The 21144-nt window shown below is 34.8% G+C and overlaps 1 protein-coding gene and 1 pseudogene across 3 annotated transcripts in view; one reads left to right on the top strand and one right to left on the bottom strand.

Annotated features, from left to right (window-relative positions):
- The window catches only part of Cfap299 (cilia and flagella associated protein 299), a 577718-nt gene that overhangs the window by 38866 nt on the left and 517708 nt on the right, over nt 1–21144 (bottom strand). The gene's annotated exons all lie outside the window — the stretch shown is intronic.
- LOC143406383 (eukaryotic translation initiation factor 5B-like) lies at nt 4466–20341 on the top strand (annotated as a pseudogene).

The raw sequence follows: 21144 nt of genomic DNA, 5'->3' as shown, positions 1-21144 counted from the left end.
AAAAAAGGTGAAAACTAGCAAAGGGAGAAAATACACAAAAGGCATAATCTATCAAAGGAGAAACTGATTCAAATTAAAAAACAGAAGAAATAAGCCAAAATGACAAGCAATACAAATCATATCTCAATAAAAACCTTGAATATTAATGGCCTAAACTGATCAATCAAAAGACATAAATTAGCAGATTGGATTAAAAAACAAGACCCAATAATATGCTCTCCCCTAAATACTTTTACCTTTAGTCTGTGGATGCAAAGACATCCACAGACTAAAGGTAAAAGTATGGGAAAAAAACATGTCATCCACATGAATCACATAAACAAGCAGGGGTTTCTATCCTCGTAACAGATAAAGTGGACTTCAAGCCAAAGTTAATCAGAAAGGACAAAGAAGAACATTTTATACTTGTTGTGGGAATTATATAACAGCAAGACATAACAATCATATTTATGCCCCAATCAATGGAGTATCTAGGTATAACAAACAAACCCTTCTGAATTTCAAGAACCAAATAGACCACACACAATAATAATGGGTGACTTTAATACACCTCTCTTACCTACTGGATGGATCCTCAAATAAAAACTAAACAAAAAAACTATAGAAGAAAACAAACCTATAAAGAATATTTCATCCATCAACAAGTACATATAATTTCTTCTTAGCAGCACATGGATCCTTCTTTAAAATACACTGTATCTTATGCTACAAAGCAACTCTTAGCAGATAAAAATAAAAATATAGACATAATATATCCTGCATTCTACCAGATTAGAAATCAATTATAGAATAAAAAATAGAAGCTACATTAATACCGGGAGACTAAATAATACAGTATTTAATGATGAATGGATAGCATAAGAAATGGGATTAAATTAAAAAATACCTAGAAGTAAATGAGAATAGTGATACAATATATCAATATCTCTGGGATGCTATGAAGGCAGTGCTGACAGAAAAAGTGCATTAAGCTCCTTTATTAAAATAATAGAAAGTCAATGAATAAATGATCTAACATTACATCTCAATGCCCTAGAAAAAGAAGAACAAATCAACACCAAATGCAGTAGAAGACAGGAAATAATTAAAATCAGAGCCGAGATTAATTAAATTAAAACAAAAGAAACAATTTAAAAAATTGACAAATTAAAAAGTTGGTTCTTTAAATAAATAAATAAAATTGATAAACTCTTAGCCACACTAATGAAGAGAAGGAGAACAAAAACTCAAATTATTACAATTCATAATGAAAAAGGAAATATCACAATGGATACTAATGAAATACAGAAGATAACCAGAAACTATTTTAAAAATTTATACTACAATAGAAAATCTTGAAGACATCCACAGATTTCTTGAGACATATGACTATCCAAACTGAATCAGGAGGACATACACATTTAAACACATCAATTTCAAACAATAAAATAGAAGATGCCCTAAAAAGCCTACCTATTAAGAAAACTCCAGGACCAGACGAATTCATAACAGACTTCTACAAGACTTTCAAAGAATTAACACCAATACTCCTCACATTATTCCATGAAATTGAAAAAGAAGGAACCCTTCCAAACTCATTCTATGAAGCTAGTATGACTCTGATACCAAAATCAGATAAAGACATAAAGAAAACTTCAAACCAATATTCCTGATGAACATAGATGCTAAAATTCTCAATAAAATTCTGGCAAATTGCATGCAAAAACATGTTAAAAAGATAGTCCACTATGATCAAGTGGGGTTTATCCTAGAGATTTTTGTATATTGGTTAAACATACAAAAAATCAATGAATGTATAAATTAAATAGACTTAAAGGCAAGAATCGAATGATCATCTCAATAGATGCAGAAAAAGTAGTTGACAAAATACAGTACCCCTTCTTACTCAGAACACTAGAAAAAACTAAGAATAGTAGGAACATACCTCAACATATAAAAGCTACATATGCTAAATACATGGACAATATCATTCTAAATAAAAAATTGAATAATTCCCTGTAAGAACTGGAATAAGACAAGGATGTCCTTATTCACCACATTTATTCAAATTTGCCCTTGAAACTCTAGCCAGAGCATTCAAAGAGATGAAAGTAATTAAAGTAATATGTATAGGAAAAGAACTCCTCAACTATCATTATTGGGTGACAACATGATTCTATATTTTGAAGACTTAAAAACATTCCACCAGAAAACTCCTAGAACTAACAAATGAATTCAGGCAAGTAGCAGGTTACAAAATGTAATCAAATGTGCTCTATATATCAGTGATGAATGAACTAAGAGAGAAATTAGGAAAACTGCTCTATTCACAATAGCCTCAAAAAAAAAATTGTGAATCAATCTAACAAAAGAGGTGAAAGACCTCTACAATGAAAACTACAGAACATTAAAGAAAGAAATAGAAGATCTTAGAAGATGGAAAGATCTCCCATGATCTTGGATAGGCAGAATTAATAGTGTCAAAATGGCCATACTATCAAAAGTGTTGATTTAATGCAATCCCTATTAAAATTCCAATGACATTAGTCATAGAAATAGAAAGCGAATCATGAAATTCATTTGGAAAAAGAAGAGACCCTGAATCGCCAAATGCTTAGCAAGAAAAGTAAAGCAGGAGGCCTCACAATACCAGACCTTAAATTATACTACGGAACCATAATAACAAAAAAATAATAGTATTGGCAACAACACAGACATGAAGACCAATGTTTAGAATAGAAGACATAGAGACAAACCCATATAAATCCAGTTATCTCATATTAGACAAAGGTGCCATAAACATACATTGGAGAAAAAATAGCCTCTTCAACTAACGGTGCTGGGAAAACTAGAAATCCATATGAAGTCGAATGAAATTGAATGCCTATCTCTCACCCTGCACAAAACTCAACTCAAAGTAGATCAAGGACATAGATACTAGACCAGAGACCCTGCACCTACTAGAAGAAAAAGTAGGCCCAAATCTTCACCATGTTAGCTTAGGAACTGACTTCCTTAATAAGACCCCTAAAGCACAAGAATTAAAATCAAGAATAAATGAGATGGAATAAAAAAGTTAAGAATTAATAATAGGAGGAGAGAGCTGACAAAATAGGAGAAAATCTTTACCACTTGTACCTCAGACAGAGGATTCATCTCCAGGATATATAAAGAACAACAACAACAAAAAACTTAACACCAAAAAACAAATAACCCAATCAATAAATGGGTTAAGGAAACAAACAGACAATTCACAGAAGAAATATAATCAATCAACAAATATATGAATAAATGTTTAACATCTCTAGCAATTAGAGATATCCAAATCAAAACTACACTGTGATTTTATCTCACTCCAGTCAGAATAGCAATTATCAAGAATACAAGCAACAATAAATGTTGGTGAGAATGTGGGGGAAAAGGTACACTCATACACTGGGGATGGGGCTGCAAATTGGTGCAACCACTATGGTAAGCAGTATGAAGATTTCTCAGAAAACTTGGAATGAAAATACCACTTGACTCAGTTATCCCACTCCTCAGGTTATACCCAGAGGACTTGAAATCAGCATACTACAGTGACACAGCCAAATCTATGTTTATAGCACCTCAAATCACAATAGCTAAACTATGAAACCAATCTAGGTACCCTTCCACAGATGAATGGATAAAGAAAATGTGGTGCATATATAAACAATGGAATATTATTTAGCCTTAAATAAGAATTAACTTATGGCATTTGCTGGTAAATAGATGAAGCTGGAGAATAGCATGCTAAGTGAAATAAGCAAATCCCAAAGATTCAAAGGCTAAACATTTTCTCTGATATGTGGATAATCATTTACAATAAGGGGAGGGGGACTTGGGAATAATAGAGGTACTTTCAATTCCACAGAGGGGAGTAAAGGGAGAGGAGAAGGTATGGAGGTAGAAAAGATAGTAGAATGGATCATATATTGTTACTCTATGTGCATATATGATTACACAACCTGAGTAACTCTACATCATGTACAAGGAGTATAATGAGAAATTGAGGGAAGCCATCCATGAATTACATGAGGATCTTCTCTCAGCATGGAAGCCAGGGAGATTTAGGTTTGGCTTTGGGACATATGCATGGCTCACCAGTAGATTGCCCAATGCATGTGACCTTTTTCTCGGCTCTGCTAGGATGATCTCTTATAGTAGCTCTGGAGGTGGGCATAACCCGTTGGAAACTGGACAGTCCACCTTTAAACTTTTTGGTCGAGAACATTCTATGGAAGGCCTTTGATATTTCCCAATATAAATAAAGCAGGCAGAGGCTCCATTTTGCCAGAGTCTAGAAGATCAATCTATTGGATCATCTTGCCTGTCCTGCCGCTGCTTTTGAAACTACTTTCTGTGTTCTGTGGGGTGGGTTTTGCAGTTTTATTTCCCTTAACTTTTATTTCTCAGCCAGCCCATTTCACCCAGGGGAACCCCATTCCCTCCACCCACACGGGACATGGGTAAGAACTTTAATTCTCTTATGTTTTAATTATAGAAGACAAAAAGAAAAAAAGATAAGAAAGCAGAAAATGAAGAAAAAGAGAGAAGAAAAAAGGACATAGCAAAGCAACTGTTAAAGCTATGTAAGAAGCTCTGGCTAAGCTTAAAGAAAAAGAAGAAAGACAGAATATGGCAGAGGAGAAATGAATAAAACAACTGGAAGAACTAGAAGTGAAGTGTAAAGAAGAGGAGTGATTGAACAAGAAAAATGAGAAAGGAAAAAACAAAAAAGAAAACAAAAGAACATTTTTAAAAAGAAAGGAAGCTTTTAACTAAATCCCAGAGAGAAGCCAGAATCAAAGCCAGAGCTACCCTTAAACTTCTACAAGCTCAGGTTGTGAAAGTGCCATCAAAAGATTCTTTGCCAAAGAAAAGGTCAATTTTTGAAGGTAAAATAAGAAGAAAACACCACAGCAACTAGAAAATAAAGAAGTGTCTGAACCAATGGAATTAAGGGCTGTTGCAGAAGTTTTAGAACAAGAAATACAAGAAAAAGAGGAGACAGTATCCTCTGTTGAACCAGAATAAGAAGAGGAAACTGAGGATGGTGGATTGGATGATTGGGAAGCTATGGCCAGTGATGAGGAGAGAGAAAAAAGAAGAAAACATGGTTCAAATAGAAATAAAAGAAAACCTTAAAGAGAAGGAGGGAGAGGAAGAAGAGGAAGAGGAGGAGGAGGAGGAGGAGGAGGAAGAGGAAAAAGAGGAGGAAGGAGAATGTGAAGGCAGTGAAAGTGATGAGGAAGATGAAAAGATGTCAGATGAGAAAGACTCAGGGAAAACATTAGATAAAAAGCCAAGTAAAGAAATGAGCATTCCACTGTCATTTATTTTTTTTAAATCAATTAAAAATAAAAGAAATGAGCTCAGACTCTGATGATGATGGAACTAAAGAAAAAAGGGCTTATGACAAAGAAAAAAAGAATTGAGAAATGGTGACTTGAACATAGTAAAAATGTAAATACAGAAAAACTAAGAGCCCCTTTTATCCGTGTACTTGGACATGTGGACAAAGAAAAGACAAAAATTCTAGATAAGCTCCACCACACACACATCCAAGATGGTGAAGCAGGTGGCATCACATGCAAATCAGAGCAACAAATGTTCCTGTGAAACTGAGATGATTGAAAATTTTGACAGAATGTTTGGATTCCAGGAATGCTAATTATTGATGCACCTGGGAATTCAGTAATCTGAGAAACAGAGGAAGCTCTCCTTGTGAAATTTCCATTTTAGTTGTTGATATTATACATGGTTTGGAGCCTCAGACAATTGAATCTATCAACCTTCTGAAACCTAAACATGTCCCTTCATTGTTGCACTTAATAATGCACAATATATGATTGTAAAAAGAGACCTGACTCTGATGTGGCTGCTACATTAAAGAAGCTGAAAAAGAATAAAAAAGATGAGTTTGAGGAAAGAACCAAAGCTATTATTGTAGAATTTGCACAGCAGGATTTGAATGCTGCTTTGTTTTATAAGAATAAAGATCCCTGCTCTTTTGTGTCTTTGGTACCTACCTCCGCACATACTGGCGATGGCATGGGAAGTCTGATCTACCTTCTTGTGGAGTTAACTCAGACCATGTTGAGTAAAAGAGTGGCACTCTATGAAGAGCTGAGAGCACAGGTGATGGAGGTTAAAGCTCTCCCAGGAATGGGAACCACTCTTGATGTCATATTGATCAATGGGCATCTGAAGGAAGGAGGTACAATCATTGTTCCTGGAGTAGAAGGGCCTATTGTCACTCAGATTCGAGGACTCCCATTACTCTCTCCTATGAAGGTAACTCCCTGGCTTCCATGCTGAGAGAAGATCCTCATGTAATTCATAGATGACTTCACATAAGAAATTATCCTCCATTTACATGTGATGTATCAGAATGCATTCTATTGTCATGTATAATTAATAAGAGGAAATAAAAATATGTAAGAAAATAATTTTCAGAGAAAAGGTAGTGTTTGCAATATAATAAGATGAAGAGTTGTATATGTACAATAAGACAGCAAAATAGATATATTTATGTGTATATATATATATATATTTGGTTATTTGCCAGTCACATTTGCGGCAACTTTTTTTTAATAGTATGATTTGTGAATGAAGAACCAGTATGGAAAGCATAAAGAAGTAGAAGGAGTTCAGGGGGTAAAGATTATTGGAAAAGATATGGAGAAAACATTATCATAGCTGTATACATTTGTCTTTGTGTCTTCTATTCTGTTCTACTTGGTTTACCTCTCCTGGTGGCTTATAAAGAAAATGAAGTCCCTGTTCAGGTGCCGGTTCCTGCCTATGTCCCACGTGGGTGGTGGGAATGGGGTTTCCCTCTGTGGAATGGACTGACTGAGAAATAAAAGCTGAGAGAATAAAACAGCAAAAAACCCCATAGAAAACAGAAAGTGGTTTCAAAAGCAGGGACAGGACAGGCAAGCCGATTGGATAGATTGAGCTTCTAGACTCTGGCAAAATGGAGCTCACACCTGCTTTATTTATATTGGGAAACATCAAAGGCCTTCCATAGAATGTTCTTCATCAAAAATGGTTAAAGGTGGACTGTTCAGTTCCCAACATGTTACTCCCATCTCCAGAGCTACTATGAGGGATCTTCCTAGCAGAGCAGAGATTGTGCATTGAACAATCTATTGCCATGGGAGAGCCATGGATATGTTCCCAAGGCCAAACCTAAATCTCCCTGGCAGAGATTTAGATGCAGAGTTGTATATGTACAATAAGACAGCAAATTGATATATTTATGTCCATATATAGTTGATTATTTGCCAGTCACATTTGAGGCAACTTTTCTTTATAGTAAGATCACAGAGAAGATAGGTAAATAATTTCTTGAAATTTGCCCTTTTGGCCCTTAGAGTAGCATATTATCTATCTGCAATTATATATAAAGAGATAACAATGAGAAACTAATGAAAGGACAAAGTGAAAGGTTAACACCATATAAATTATTGGTTCTTGGTATTCCTGAGCTACAGGAGTTCTGTTGAGGAATTTATTGCCTCTGCCTATATGTTGGAGTGTTTCTTCTAGTAGTTGCAAAGTTTCTGTACCTAGGACTTTGATCAACTTTAGCTGGATTTTGTGTAGCGTAAGAGAGAGATCTAGCTTCATTCTCCTACATATGAATATCCATTGCACTTAGCACCTTTTATTAAAGGGATTGACTTTTCTTTAATATTTGATTTTGGCAGCTTGTTAAGAATAAGATTATCATAGCTGTATACATTTGTCTTTGTGTTTTCTAATCTGTTCCACTTGTCTGTCTTTATGCAAGTATCATGCTGTTTTTATTATTTTGCCCTGTAGTATAATTTGAAATTAGGTATTATGAGCCCTCCAGCATTGCTTTTTTTGCTCAGAATTTGCTTTGGCTATTCTGGGTCTTTTGTTCTCTCAAGTAAACTTCAGGATTGTTTTTTCTAGTTCTGTGAAGAATGTCATTGGTACTTAGATTGCTTTTGGTAGTATTGCCATTTTAACACTATTCATTCTGCCTATCCATGAACGTGGGAGGTCTTTCTATCTTCTAATGATAAAAATAATTGTGGGTTTGAAGAAACAGTATATATAATATATGTATTATATATAAAATATGTAAATATATATATATATTATATATATAAAAAACTTTGCCAGCTACTTTTCTGAAAGAGAATTAATATTCAGGATACATAAAGGACAAAAACAAGCAACAAACAAACATACAAAACCTCAGTAAAATAAACAAACCACGAAAACCCATTCAATAAATGGTCAAATGAACTAAATGTACACTTCTCAAAAGAGGAAGTAAAAATGGCCAACAATCATATAAAGAAATGTTAAACATCTTTAGCCACCAAGAAAATACAATTTAAAAGGAAACCAAGATTTTATCTCATCCCAGTCAGAATGGCAATCATCAAGAATCCAAACAACAGAGGATATAGGTAAACAACTCTTATATACTGTTGGTGGGAATGTAGTTTAGTCAAGTTGCCTTAGAAATCAGTATGGAGTTTCTTCAAAAGACTTAAAGTTGAATTACTATATAATCCAGCTATACTACTTTTTGGTACCTATCCAAAAGAATTAAAAGCAGCACACTTTACAGATACACGCATACCCATGCTTATCAGTTCACAATAGCCAAGTTATGGAATCAGTCTAGGTTTCTGTCAACAGATAAAGGCATAATGAAAATATGATATATATATACACAATGGAGTTTTATTCAGCTACAAAGATATAAGAAATTATGTCATATGCAGGAAAATGAATAAAACTGGAGAACATCACATTAACCAAAAGAAGTCAGGCTCAGAAAGATAAATGTCTATGTTTTCTCTCATATATGTAAGCTAGAGGGAAAAAAAAAGATGCAAAGTAAGTAGTAGGGAGACCATTAGGGCAGAGTAAGGGGATCAAAGGGAAGGAGGAGGAGAAGGTAAGAAGTATCAAAAAGTAAAATTGATCAAATTTTATGTATGTCTAAATATGCTAAAATGAAACCCATTATTTTGTATAATTAACATCCATCAATTTTTTTTTAAAGAGTTGACAGTTTGCAAGAATAGGTAATGTAATTATAGTGAAAGGTTTACAGCTTAGAACTCAGTTGGACTCAACTCTAACTCAACAAAGTGGAGTGAGCCTGAGAGTATCAGTAACTTCTCTGCTGACTGGCTGTTGGTGAACTCTTATGTTATCTGGTGAAATCCTTTGAAGGAATAGTCAGGAAGACCTCCTGGTACTAGTAATTGTCCCCCAGAGCAGATTGCCTAAAGATAAACATTTTTGCATCAAGTAGCTGCAAACTACTGACTATATAACATATATTTGACCTCCAGTTACTGACCTGTTGAACACAATTTTGTCCAATAGTTGATGCCTGTGTCTCTTTCTCTCTAGATGTGTGTATGTGTGTGTGTGTGTGTGTGTGTATATATTTATGTACAAATTTTATATGTCTATAAATCTATCTAAAATACTTGTATTCATAACATTTTAACATTTACAATACTTAAAAGTTTTAGTTGGGAGCTTAGGAATAATTTAAATGTTCTCTTTTATAATTTGTTCTCATTTTTAGTTAGCATATTTTCCCTAATGACGATTTGTTATTTTTAAATACAGAATGATAAATTGTGAAACAGAAACCCCTTTATTATTATATATAGATATAAACATATCTCAATTTGATAAATAAAATATGGGGCTTTCTTTTGGCTTTAAGTAGTTGTCTTTCAGTATTTTTTTTGGCTTTAAGTATTTGATATGCTTTGTAAGATTATATGAAAAAGCTTGGTGTATAAATTGGAGATGATTTTGAGAAACACAGTATCCCTTAGTTTTTATTTGGGAGAGTAAGAATGAATAGAAATCCATCTGTAAACAGTGAGATAGCTATTGCTTTACATTTAAGAGCAATATTTAAAATTATACTTCAAGTTCTTAGCTATAAAATAATGAAAAAATTGTACATATCTCTTTACCTTTATATATTTCAATTCGTAAGTAAAAGTTTAAGTGTATCTTCCAGTTGCACATTTTAAAAAATAGGTGTGATTCACATACATACAAAATAATATCAACAGTCATCCTCAAAATCAGTAAGGAAAGCTGCCAATCCTTTAAGGAACAATATTAATTCAAATATAAATAACAACCTCCTTAGAAAATACCCTTATTTGTCATTGTTTAGTTTTGTCATTGTTATTACTTACATGCAAATAAATTCTACATCCATTTATCTTTCCCTAAAGTACTGCATTGTACTGTAATGTACTGCATTATAGACATTCCATTTTAAATTCAACATGTCCTGAATTAGTCACCTGTATTTTCAGCCTTACATGTATTGGTACATCTCTTTATCGAGAAACATTTTAGACTTAGAATCATACTTGGCTTTTCCCTCTCCTTAACCATTTTCTCTCAGCAAGTACATATGCCACTTTTTGTTCCTCAAATTTTTTCACATTAGGCCCCTTTTTATATCTGCCTTCCACCCTTCCCCTAATCCAGGCACTCAGCAGTAGCTTGTCTGTCTCCTTGCCTACTGCCCTGTATGTACTCAATTCATCTTCCCTGCAGACTCCATGGCTGTTGCTGAGATTTAACTGTGTTTCTCCCTGGTACAAATCTCTTTCAATGACTCACCATCACCTATAGCATAAATTCCAAGCTTCTTGATTTGTTTTACATGGCCCTTCATGTCCTATTGGTCCTGGTGTGAGGTTTATACTGACACAACCTGAATTGCCAATAGTTTCTCTTTTATGTACCATGCTGTCTTTCAGGTTTATGCCACATTCATGCTATCCTCTATGCCTAAGAGCAATTACTCCTTCTTTTTGCCTGGAAATGTCTATGTATTCTTTAAGAATTAGCTTTGGCAGCATCTCCTCTAGGAAGGCTGCCTTTTCCCCCAGCACTGATTCCTTCTACATTCTCCTCTATATTTGGAAACATATCTATCTCCTTGTATTTCCCAATCATTTAATAATTGTTTAAGTCTGCCTTTCTCCAAAACAGTGTGCTCTTTGACCAAAGGAATTGTCTTATTCATCATTTTTTAAATCACTTAATACTGTGCTTGAAACATAGTAGGATCATAATAGAAGTTTAGAACATAAATTAATAATGTGTGGGAGGATACACTGAATGGTTTCCCCAAACCTCTTGGAGATAAAGAATGTGATAATCCTACTTGGTGCTTGTCTTTGTCAATTACTGTGAAAGAAACTTGGTCATGGCAATTAGACTTGAAGAGGATACATCTAGCTTTAACAAATAAGAAAATGGTTCTTAGTTCATAAAGAATAGAATAAAAGTCAGGTTAATATAGTCATGTGTGTTTTTCACAAGGACAAGATTGAGTAACCCTTAATGGGAAAATGATATTTCTAGTGGCAAATTTGATTTTATTTCAGTTGCTCTTAAAAAATCAACCACAGCCAAGGATAGATATCCCCACTTTACCTTGACTACATCTCAAACCACTCATTTCTAAGTCCCCTAATGTACTTCAAAAGGTAGAAGAGAGACCAGAGCTCATCCCTTCATGTTGCAGCAGCCAGTCGTTGACATTCAGAGGACATCTGGGCATTATATAAACAACAAAAAGCAGGTGGAGGTTGAACTGTCATTCTTTTGTAGTAAAAGGTGATATCTTAGGATAGGCCATCTAGGGAATAGCACATAGAAAAGAGCTAAAAGAAAAATGTGTGATGGGAAGGAAAGCAGGATGAGACTAAAATCAGGAAAAAAGAGGATAAAAGTCATATGACATGCCCTTTGAAGACGCATGGAGAATCTGTGGTGGACCTCCTGTGAGTGCCTAAGTGATGAGTCTCTTGCCCCTTCCATGGTACAATGAAGCAGGTTAGGTATGCAGACCCTAGAACCTGACCTACACTCCCTACACTCCCTCACCCCCACTGCTCTGCTTAGCTATGGCTCAATGTTCCATTTGGTTCAGTTAAGAAATGCTTCAGTCTTAAATAGACCTAGTATGTTCAATCGACGAAAGGGAGGTGAGTTTGGGTTGCATTCAAAGTGAGGATCTGCTAGTCTACGTTGGTCTGATGGGTAGAGACTATTCGTTATTGTGACTATTTGTCAGGAAGGCATTTTGACCAGGTTATTTATATCTGGCACTCTAGGTTTGAAAGTAACAGAATAGGGTAGAAATAACTTTCAGTGAAGATTATTTGGTGGAGAATTAAGAGAATTATTTGGTGAAGATTAAGAGATAGCTGCATACCCATGTTAATTGCATACAAGAGTAGTACTTTGGATAAAGGAAGTTCTATAAGTCTGAATTTTTACTCAGAATTTTTAAAAAAGATCAGATAGTACTTAGTGGATTATTGTTTTATATATGATAGTGGAATGCATTACAATTCTTATTACACATACAGAGCACAATTTTTCATATCTCTGGTTGTATACAAAGTATATTCACACTAATTCATGTCTTCATACATGTACTTTGGATAATAATGATCATCATGTTCCACCATCATTAATAACCCCATGCCATTCCCCTCCAACCCCTCTCTTCCTCTCCCACCCCTCTGCCCCATCTAGAGTTCATCTATTCCTCCCATGCTCCCTCTCTCTATCCAACTATGAATCAGCCTCCTTATATCAAAGAAAACATTCTGCATTTGGTTATTTGGAATTGGCTAACTTCACTTAGCATTATCTTCTCTAACTCCATCCATCTACCTGTAATGCCATGATTTTATTCTCTTAGTGGATTATAAGAAAGTATGATTGACATCATATTGTGTAGCTGGATCTGGTATCCAAGCAAGCCCTTATATCCGAGGCACCCTAAAACCCTGCCTCTGCAAATGATTTGATGTATATATTCAACTTTTAACAACTGAAGTGTTAGAGTGCATATAAAAAGAATTACAGCTCCTCTTAATTCCATCTGTATGTTGATTCTTGCAATAGTAGTATCTAATGTAAACTTGGAATTAAAAGACACTTAATAAATTTTACTCAAATGAACTTGATGTCCTGATTCTATGTGAACCAGATAAGTTTGGATCAAAACAGTATAAAATGATATTCACCTCATAAGAAAGTGATCCAAACATATTGAATTTGTGAGTCATGGACTTAGAAGAAAAACAGTTTCTTATGTAGTTTGGACATAAAAAGGCTATTTTAGTTTAAGCAAAGGATAATTCAACTTTACCTGAGGATTTCATACTAACATTGAAAATGGAAAACATTGTAATAGCCTGAAACTATAATAGAAAATTCCATCAACTGGAATTATAATGTGCAGATGACTGCATTTCTGCCTTAGACATGATTGTGACCAGAGGCTAAATTCTTGAACTTCATGTACCACATTTGTCCAATAAGTTGAATTAGAGGGTTGCATGGTAATTCAACATGGTTATTAAAACATATGGAGGTTAAAATACCAATATAATACATTGGATTATAACCTGAATTGTGGAATCTGGAAACCATTCTAACTAGAAATATTCTGTTTTATAATTTGCTCAACTTGTAGCCTTGTTTAGAGCTAGTATTTTGGAAGAGCTAAATGCATATTTATGGAAATAGTAAGAAGAAAATAAATTCAGGTCCTCAGGGTTGTGGGTTCAGTACCAAATTGTGGAAAATATAGACAATCACTGTTTTTGTTTGTTTGGTTTTTGTTTTCCTATAACACTGAAAAACAGCAGTTAAAAATGCTGTTTAGGCTGAGAGGTAGGGGATCTCTCCCTTTATTCTCCTCATTGATAGGAGCTCTTGATGCTTCAGGATATCTCAACCACTATCACATTCTATAGATTGTTTATTTTAAGCTTCCTAACAGATGAACCCTGTAAATAGTATGGAAGTTCCTCAATAAAATTAGAGGGGGCTGGGGCTTTAGCTCAGTGGCAGAGCACTTGCCCAGCATGTATGAAGCACTGGTTTTGATCCTCAGCACCACATAAAAAATAAATAAATAAAATAAAGGTATTGTTATCTCTCTACAACTAAAAATATTTTAAAAAATTTAAAAAAGGATTATAATGTGTATACCACTCCTGGATATATATCAAAGGAAATGAACTCAGAACTCTTTTATAAGAGATAGCTGCATACCCATGTTAATTGCAGAAATATCCATGATAACTAAGATACAGAATCAGTCTAAATGTTCATTAATAGATGAATGAATAAATAAAATATAGTATATAATACATGTATATATACTTATTATATATATGCATATATTATACATATGCATGCACAGTGGAGAATTATTCATGCACAAAGAAAAATAAAATCCTGTTATCTGCAGCAAAATGGATGGACCTGGAAGACATTATGTTAAGTACAATAAGCTAGACAAAGAAAAGACAAGCATCTCATGTTTCCCTCATATGTGGAAACTATATATAAGCTGAATTGAAAGTAGAATAGTGTTCTTGGTGTTATTTGTAGGGTACTGGAGGGGAGAAGAAGGGTAAGGTTGGAGAAAGGGTGATGGATATGATCAGTGCATGCAATATTGTAGGGAAATTTCACTGTGAATTCATATAATATGTACATTTAATACATATTAATAAAAAAGAAAATTGAACCTGAGACAAAACAAAAACTTTTCCCTGAACCCAGAACTTCCTTTGACACAGTAGCTGCCAAAACAGCCCAACAGTAGTGTAGGGTTCCATGGACCTTTCCTCCTGTCCTCCCCAGTATTCCTCTAGTTGTGCAACCTGTGTGTGGATAGGGGTAGGGAAGTTCCCTTTCACCATTGGGGTTGAAGAAAAGATATTATTGAAAACAAATATTAGAACTTACAAAAGATTTTATACATAAAACAGTATTATAAAAAAAAGTAATCATTAGTTTACCCTTAAAATGTACACTAGCTCATGTATGCATGCATGCATGCATGCACACGTGCGCGCACGCACACACACACACACATACACATCATAGAAGTAATACTATCAAAAGCCTACCTAAAAGACACCAATAAGCTTGTTAGGAAAATAAAATAAGCATTTCTAAAAGCCAGCTTGCAAATTTCTGCAATTTGTATGTTGGAGGCTACAAGGATATGACAGATATGATTATTCATGAATCAGGATGTATTTATTTGTTAACTTTCCCACCATTTAGGTTGGGGCATATTTTACTTTGTTATTTATTCATAGCCATGGAAACCAGAAGTTTATCTCATAATCAGAGTCAAGGCATGTAGTAACAAAAAACATATAAGCAAATGCTTGTTTTAGATGTGTTATGAAATCAACTGAATCTTTGAAGGCCAATTGGAGATTACCCAGGGTTAACCAGCTGCTTTGGGAGTGTAACAGAAACCAGGAGGACTGAAGATACTGACACTTAAGTTGAATAAACCAAGGGAATTGTGCTTGACTGGTACCTTTCTATAGTAAGAGAATTTTTTAAAAAAATTTTCACAAAGGAGCAGAGGTAGTGGAATTTCAAGTAATGTTGAACAGAGTATTATGAGATTTAGTTCTAGTTCTAAGTATGCCAATGATCTGGATAGATTACTATTTTGTTTCATAACAGTACTCTCTACATCTGCAAAATAAAACAGGAAGGTGATTTCTAACATGTCCCAGAATGTTACAGTTCATGTCTGAAGCAGCACTGAATGGTTTGCTAACCTAGGAAAATTGTTTGTGGAGAATAGACAATTATGCAATGTATCTTGTCAGTTGTCTGCATCACAAAATGAACAAAATATCAATCTGTTGTGTTTTGAGAGCTTATTTCTGCTGTATAAAATTTTCATCAAAACACAAAAAGCTCAGATTCTTTGGGAAATGTGCCATGGAAAGGAAATGAAAGCATTAGCCTGGCAACTGCTGGTGGTGACTATTGGAGGCTTGTTTATCTGAAGGTTAGCCAAGATTCTGGTAAAGAATATGGGCTGGAGTTCCCTCAAACACAACATTTTATGTGAGGCTTCCAATACTTGTGTAAGTAATTGCACAAGCTTCCCTTGCATTATTATGATATTTCTAATTCCTTTTCAAATCTAAAAACCAAAAGGCACTCAAATATCTAAAATAGAGAAAATAGTATTAGATATTCTCTTACTCAAGACATGAAAATAGAATTCTGAACTGCAATATATTTGAAAAGCCTCTAAAATTTTCCCTATTGACTGACCGTTTTTTCCAGATTTATTTCCCATGCCCAGATCTATTATCTGTGAAAGATAGCATGAGATTTTGATGGCCTGCAGGACACTGATACTTGGATATGCTGTTTTCATCATAAAACACAGGTCCAAAGCTTACTCATCTTCTCCCATTTAAACCTGTTTTCCTCACCCATTGCTTTTAGTATCACCCTCGCTTGAAATCTTGGAGTCATCTTTGACTTGTTCCTTTCCATTCCTAATATCATTTTCTCCAGTTTGTCATCATATTCTTCCTTCCAAGTAATTTCTTCTTTCCAAATATTTGCTCATATTGACCAGTTTTTCCTTTTTCTACAGCTCTGTGTTCATCCCTACTGATTGCTTCTAGATTACTTAACCAATTTCCTAATTTATCTCCTTATATCTAGAGTTTCTTTTCTTTATACATGGAACTCTAATACTTCACCCAAGATCTTAATCCTTGTGTACTGTATCACCTCCTAAGAAATGAATAGTTTTGAATCAAATAGAAATTTGGTAGTTTGGCCTGACTTTCAATGTCTTTTATAATTTATATTCTCCTATGCATGTAACTGTAATGTAAACAGCAACTACTATTCCCCTTTCATTTATCATTTTTCTGGAATATAGTCTGGCTATGTTGATGAAATAAAGAATTTATTGAAAATATCAAAGGAAGAATTACCATAAGTTATACAGTGTTGGAAACAGATTAATTTTTCACACACCAGAGTGCAGAGAAATCTCATGATAGGTTACAGGGAAAGCTAATTAGGAGCAACCTAAACCTAGACTGTGTGTTCTGAACCTGACCAAACATATCTTAAAACAAGTGGCAGAGCAATCATATTCCCCATATCTTAATTACATTTTAAGACAAAGTACAACATTCTTTAAAGGACACAGAAATATCTGGTACCAAAAATGAAAAATTTACAATGCCTAGCATCCAATCAATGTACTCCCCAAACAAAGAAAGAGGAACATATGATCTGTAACTGGAAGAATGTGAATTAGTGGAAATCTGTAAAATACATACTGGTTGTTTAACACCTGACTATGAGTCTCATCATCTTTGTCATTTCCAAGTCTGCCTTATAGATATGCTAAAATATGTTCATGGAGGGAAAAAGCATATTAAAAATGACAATTGAAATTTGAAATGAAAAAGTAAGTGAAATAAGAACTACACTTGATGGGATTAAGCATAGATTAAAAATTGCAGAAGGAAAAATGAGTAAGCTTAATCATAGCAATGGAAACAATAAAAAAAATATATGTATGAATGGGATTCTACAAAGTGAAGGAGAGGAAGGGAAGATTTGAATGATAGGGAGGAGGTTTAGGGGGAAAACAGAAAGAAACAAAGATCTAAAACTGTTTAAATTTAATAAAAACTATGAACCCATAGTTGTAAGAAGGTCTATTAAACCCAACTAGAGCAAACATTAAAACTAAACAAAACCAACCAACAAACAAAACAATAAAACAACCAGGCCTCAAATACTCCAAATTGTGGAAAATCATTTGCAAAATAGAAAAAAAAACTTAAAAGCCAGAGGAAAATAATGTTAAAATGATAGAAAATACCTTATCAGAAACTATGTAAGCTAGAGAAAATGGAGTGATCGCTTTCAAGTACCTAAAGAAAAAAATTGCCAACCTAGAATTCTATGCCCAGTGCAAATGAAATAAGGATGATTAGAAATGAAAATGATTGAGAGAAATTTCTAAAAACTTTCAAGTAACGCATGGGTCAAAGCAAAATATTACAAAGGCATTTATAAATATTTGCTATGAATGAAAGTAAAAATAATAAATAAAAATTTGTAAGATGAATCCAAAGTTGTGTTTAGAGGAAATTATAGTGATAGATCCTTCTATTAGAAAAAGAAAAATGGACCCAAATCAATGAAGAAGATGAAGCATAAAGGAAATAATAAAATAGATAGGAATCCAATAACACTGAGGCCAGAAAAACAATAGAGAAAATTCTTTGGAAACAAAGCCTTGTTCTTTGAAAAGATTAATAAACCTGATGAACCTCTCTATGGCTAGGCTGAACAAGAAAGAAATAAAGAAAGCCTAAATTTTTCATATCAGGAACTAAAGGGAAAACATCACTATGTTTCCTACAGATGGTAAAGGGGATAATGAGGTAAAAAAATGAACAATTTTATTTTAATATATTAAGACAATTTGGATGAAGCTGACTAGTTCTTTGAAAGACACAAATTATTGAGGCAGAAAGAAAACTCCTAGAGCCTATATAGAAACTCATGCAAAGGTGAATACTGCTATTTATCTTAGGAAAATGTAAATCCAAGTTATAGCGATAACTGGGGTGGGGAGTAGCTGCCTTCAGGGGACTTTGGCAATGCCAGGAGTCAGTTTTGAATGTTAAAACTGGAGCAATATTCCTGGCATGCAGTGGGCAGAGGACATAGATGCTATTAAACATCCAACAATGCTCAGCATAAAAATTATCTTGCCCAAAATATTAACAGTGTTGGGGTGAGGGTAAGAAATTTGACACTACACACACAATACAATAGGTAACATTCAAGACAACACTAATGTTATCAAGAATTTAGAGAGAAAGGAATTCGTAAATGCTGGTGGGAAGTTACAGAATCATTAAATAGTTTGGTAGTAGCTTATAGTGTTGAACATGGGCAAGCAAGCCTAATGACAGGTATTTATCCAAGAAAAATGAAAACTTGGGTCCACTGTGTGAGTCCGCTTCCCATTGCTGGAACAAAATATTTGATAAAAACAACTCAAAAAAGAGAGAGAAGAGAGAGAGAGAGAGAGAGAGAGAGAGAGAGAGAGAGAGAGAGAGAGAGATATTGCATGCCAAATTAGGAAACCCCTTCTGTAACTATGGATTTCAGAACTACTTAACCTTTATCAGAGTCAGAAAGTCAAAGTCAGAGAAAAACTTATTTTAGCTCATGGTTTCAGAGGTATCAGTGCATGGTTGCTTGGCCCCATCATTTTTTTAGACCTGTGGTGAAGCAGAAACTCCTGTTGGGGAAGCAGGGGGAGGGCAAGGGCCAGGGATAAAATATACCTTCCGGAGAATTCCCCCAGTGACCCACCTGCTCCAACCAGGCCCCACACCTCCTCATTTCTCCAAACTTTCCCAATAGCTTCAGAAGCTTGGAACAAGCCTTCAATACAAGAGCCTTTGTGGACATTCCAAATCCAAACTGTAACATCTACACAAAACTTGTGTCCTTTCTTGACCACTTTATTTTAATATCTGTAAAATGTGAAGAGCTCAAATGTTCATCAACTGGTGAATTAATAATCAGATTATGGCGTAGCTATATAATAGAATACTACTCAGCAATCAAAAGGAATAAATTAGATGCTATGGTTGTGGCTCAGTGGCAAAGCACTTGCCTAGCACATATGATGAACTGGGTTTGATCCTTAGCACCACATAAAAATAAACAAACAAAATAAAGGCATGCTATTCATCTATAACTCCAAGAATATTAAAAAATTTTTTTGTAGTTATAGATGGACAGAATGCCTTTATTTTGTTTATTTTTATGTGGTGCTGAGGATTGAACCCAGTGCCTCATGCATGCTAGGCAGGCACTCTGCCACTGAGCCACAACCCCAGCCCTACAAGAATTTTTTTAAAAGAATAAATTACTAATACATGCAATGACATGGATGAATCTCAAGAGCATTGATCTAAGTGAAAGGATCCATACCATGGAGTTCATATTGTTTAATTCCCTGTATACAAAATTCAATAAAAAGCCACACTATAGTAGTCTGCTTTTGCAGATCAACGGGTCCAGGGTGATGAAAATGTTCTAGAGCTTGATTGGTGATATTTGCATTACTGTGGATGTTTGCCAAAATTCATGGATTATATAGCTCAAAATCAGGAAGTTTATATGCAGATTGTATTTCAAAATAATCAGATTAAAAGAAAACAAAGAGAGTAACTGCAAACCAAATAAGGGAAACCCCTTCTTCAACGTAGGTGTCAGAACCATTCAGAGTTTATCAAAATCAGGAAGCCTCCTGCTAATCTGGAAGCTGATTCTAGGATGTCAGCTCAAGTCTACCTCGTCAGCTATCATCTGGACCCCCAAACTAGACACTGCCAGCCTGCCTCGCTATCAAGACCTTCCAAATTGAAGCAGGGAAATCTATTTCTCAGTCAGAATCCTAACTGTGATGAAATTTGAGTGGTTTGAGTCTGGAGTGTTTTATAGCTAAGATTCCATGTTAAATGGAAGTTGGAACCAAAAATTAATGAGCCACTCCAGAGTATATACTATAGTTCCCCGGCTCATCTTCAAGTAGTGACTAGCTAGTATCCTCCCTGCTTCTCCTGTGTAATGTTTACTTCTTTCTTATTTGGGATCACTGCCTTGGGCCTTCCAACTTTTCCCTTCTTCTTACTCTCAAGGCCTCCTCTTATCTGGATCCTTTATCTTTCAAAGCTTAGCTCCAGCTCCTTTTTTTTTTCTTTAAAATACTATCTGTAGGTCCAGAGAAGCAAGACTTACATCTCAGGGAGCCTATGTTTTGGGGGTTCATTCCTCCTACATAGCCTTACAATGGTACATAGTGGTGGAGACTAAATGGGGGCAAACAGTGCTCTTTGGATGGGAAATCAGATTGGACAAAGACCTCTCTTATCCTGTGTTTCCTTTCAGTGTGCTTGTTTACCCTCTTCTAATTCCTGGGTTCACTAGAAAACTGAAGGAGCTCAGAACTCAGCCACTGGAGCTATCCTATAGCCTGAGATTGGGCTCATGTTCTAGAAGAGTGACATGATCAGTATTTATGCTCCCAATGATTGTTACAGTATTTACCCTATAGGGTTATGTGAGTTTGTACCACTAAAATTGGGATAAAAATATTGATTTGGAGCCATTTTCAGTTATGTGAAACTTAGGACTGTAGGTTCACAACTCAGGGCAATTGCTAATGTT

This window comes from Callospermophilus lateralis, chromosome 8 (genome assembly GCF_048772815.1).
Source record: "Callospermophilus lateralis isolate mCalLat2 chromosome 8, mCalLat2.hap1, whole genome shotgun sequence".
NCBI classification, from domain to species: Eukaryota; Metazoa; Chordata; class Mammalia; order Rodentia; family Sciuridae; genus Callospermophilus; species Callospermophilus lateralis.
This window is presented reverse-complemented; position numbering and strand designations above follow the sequence as displayed.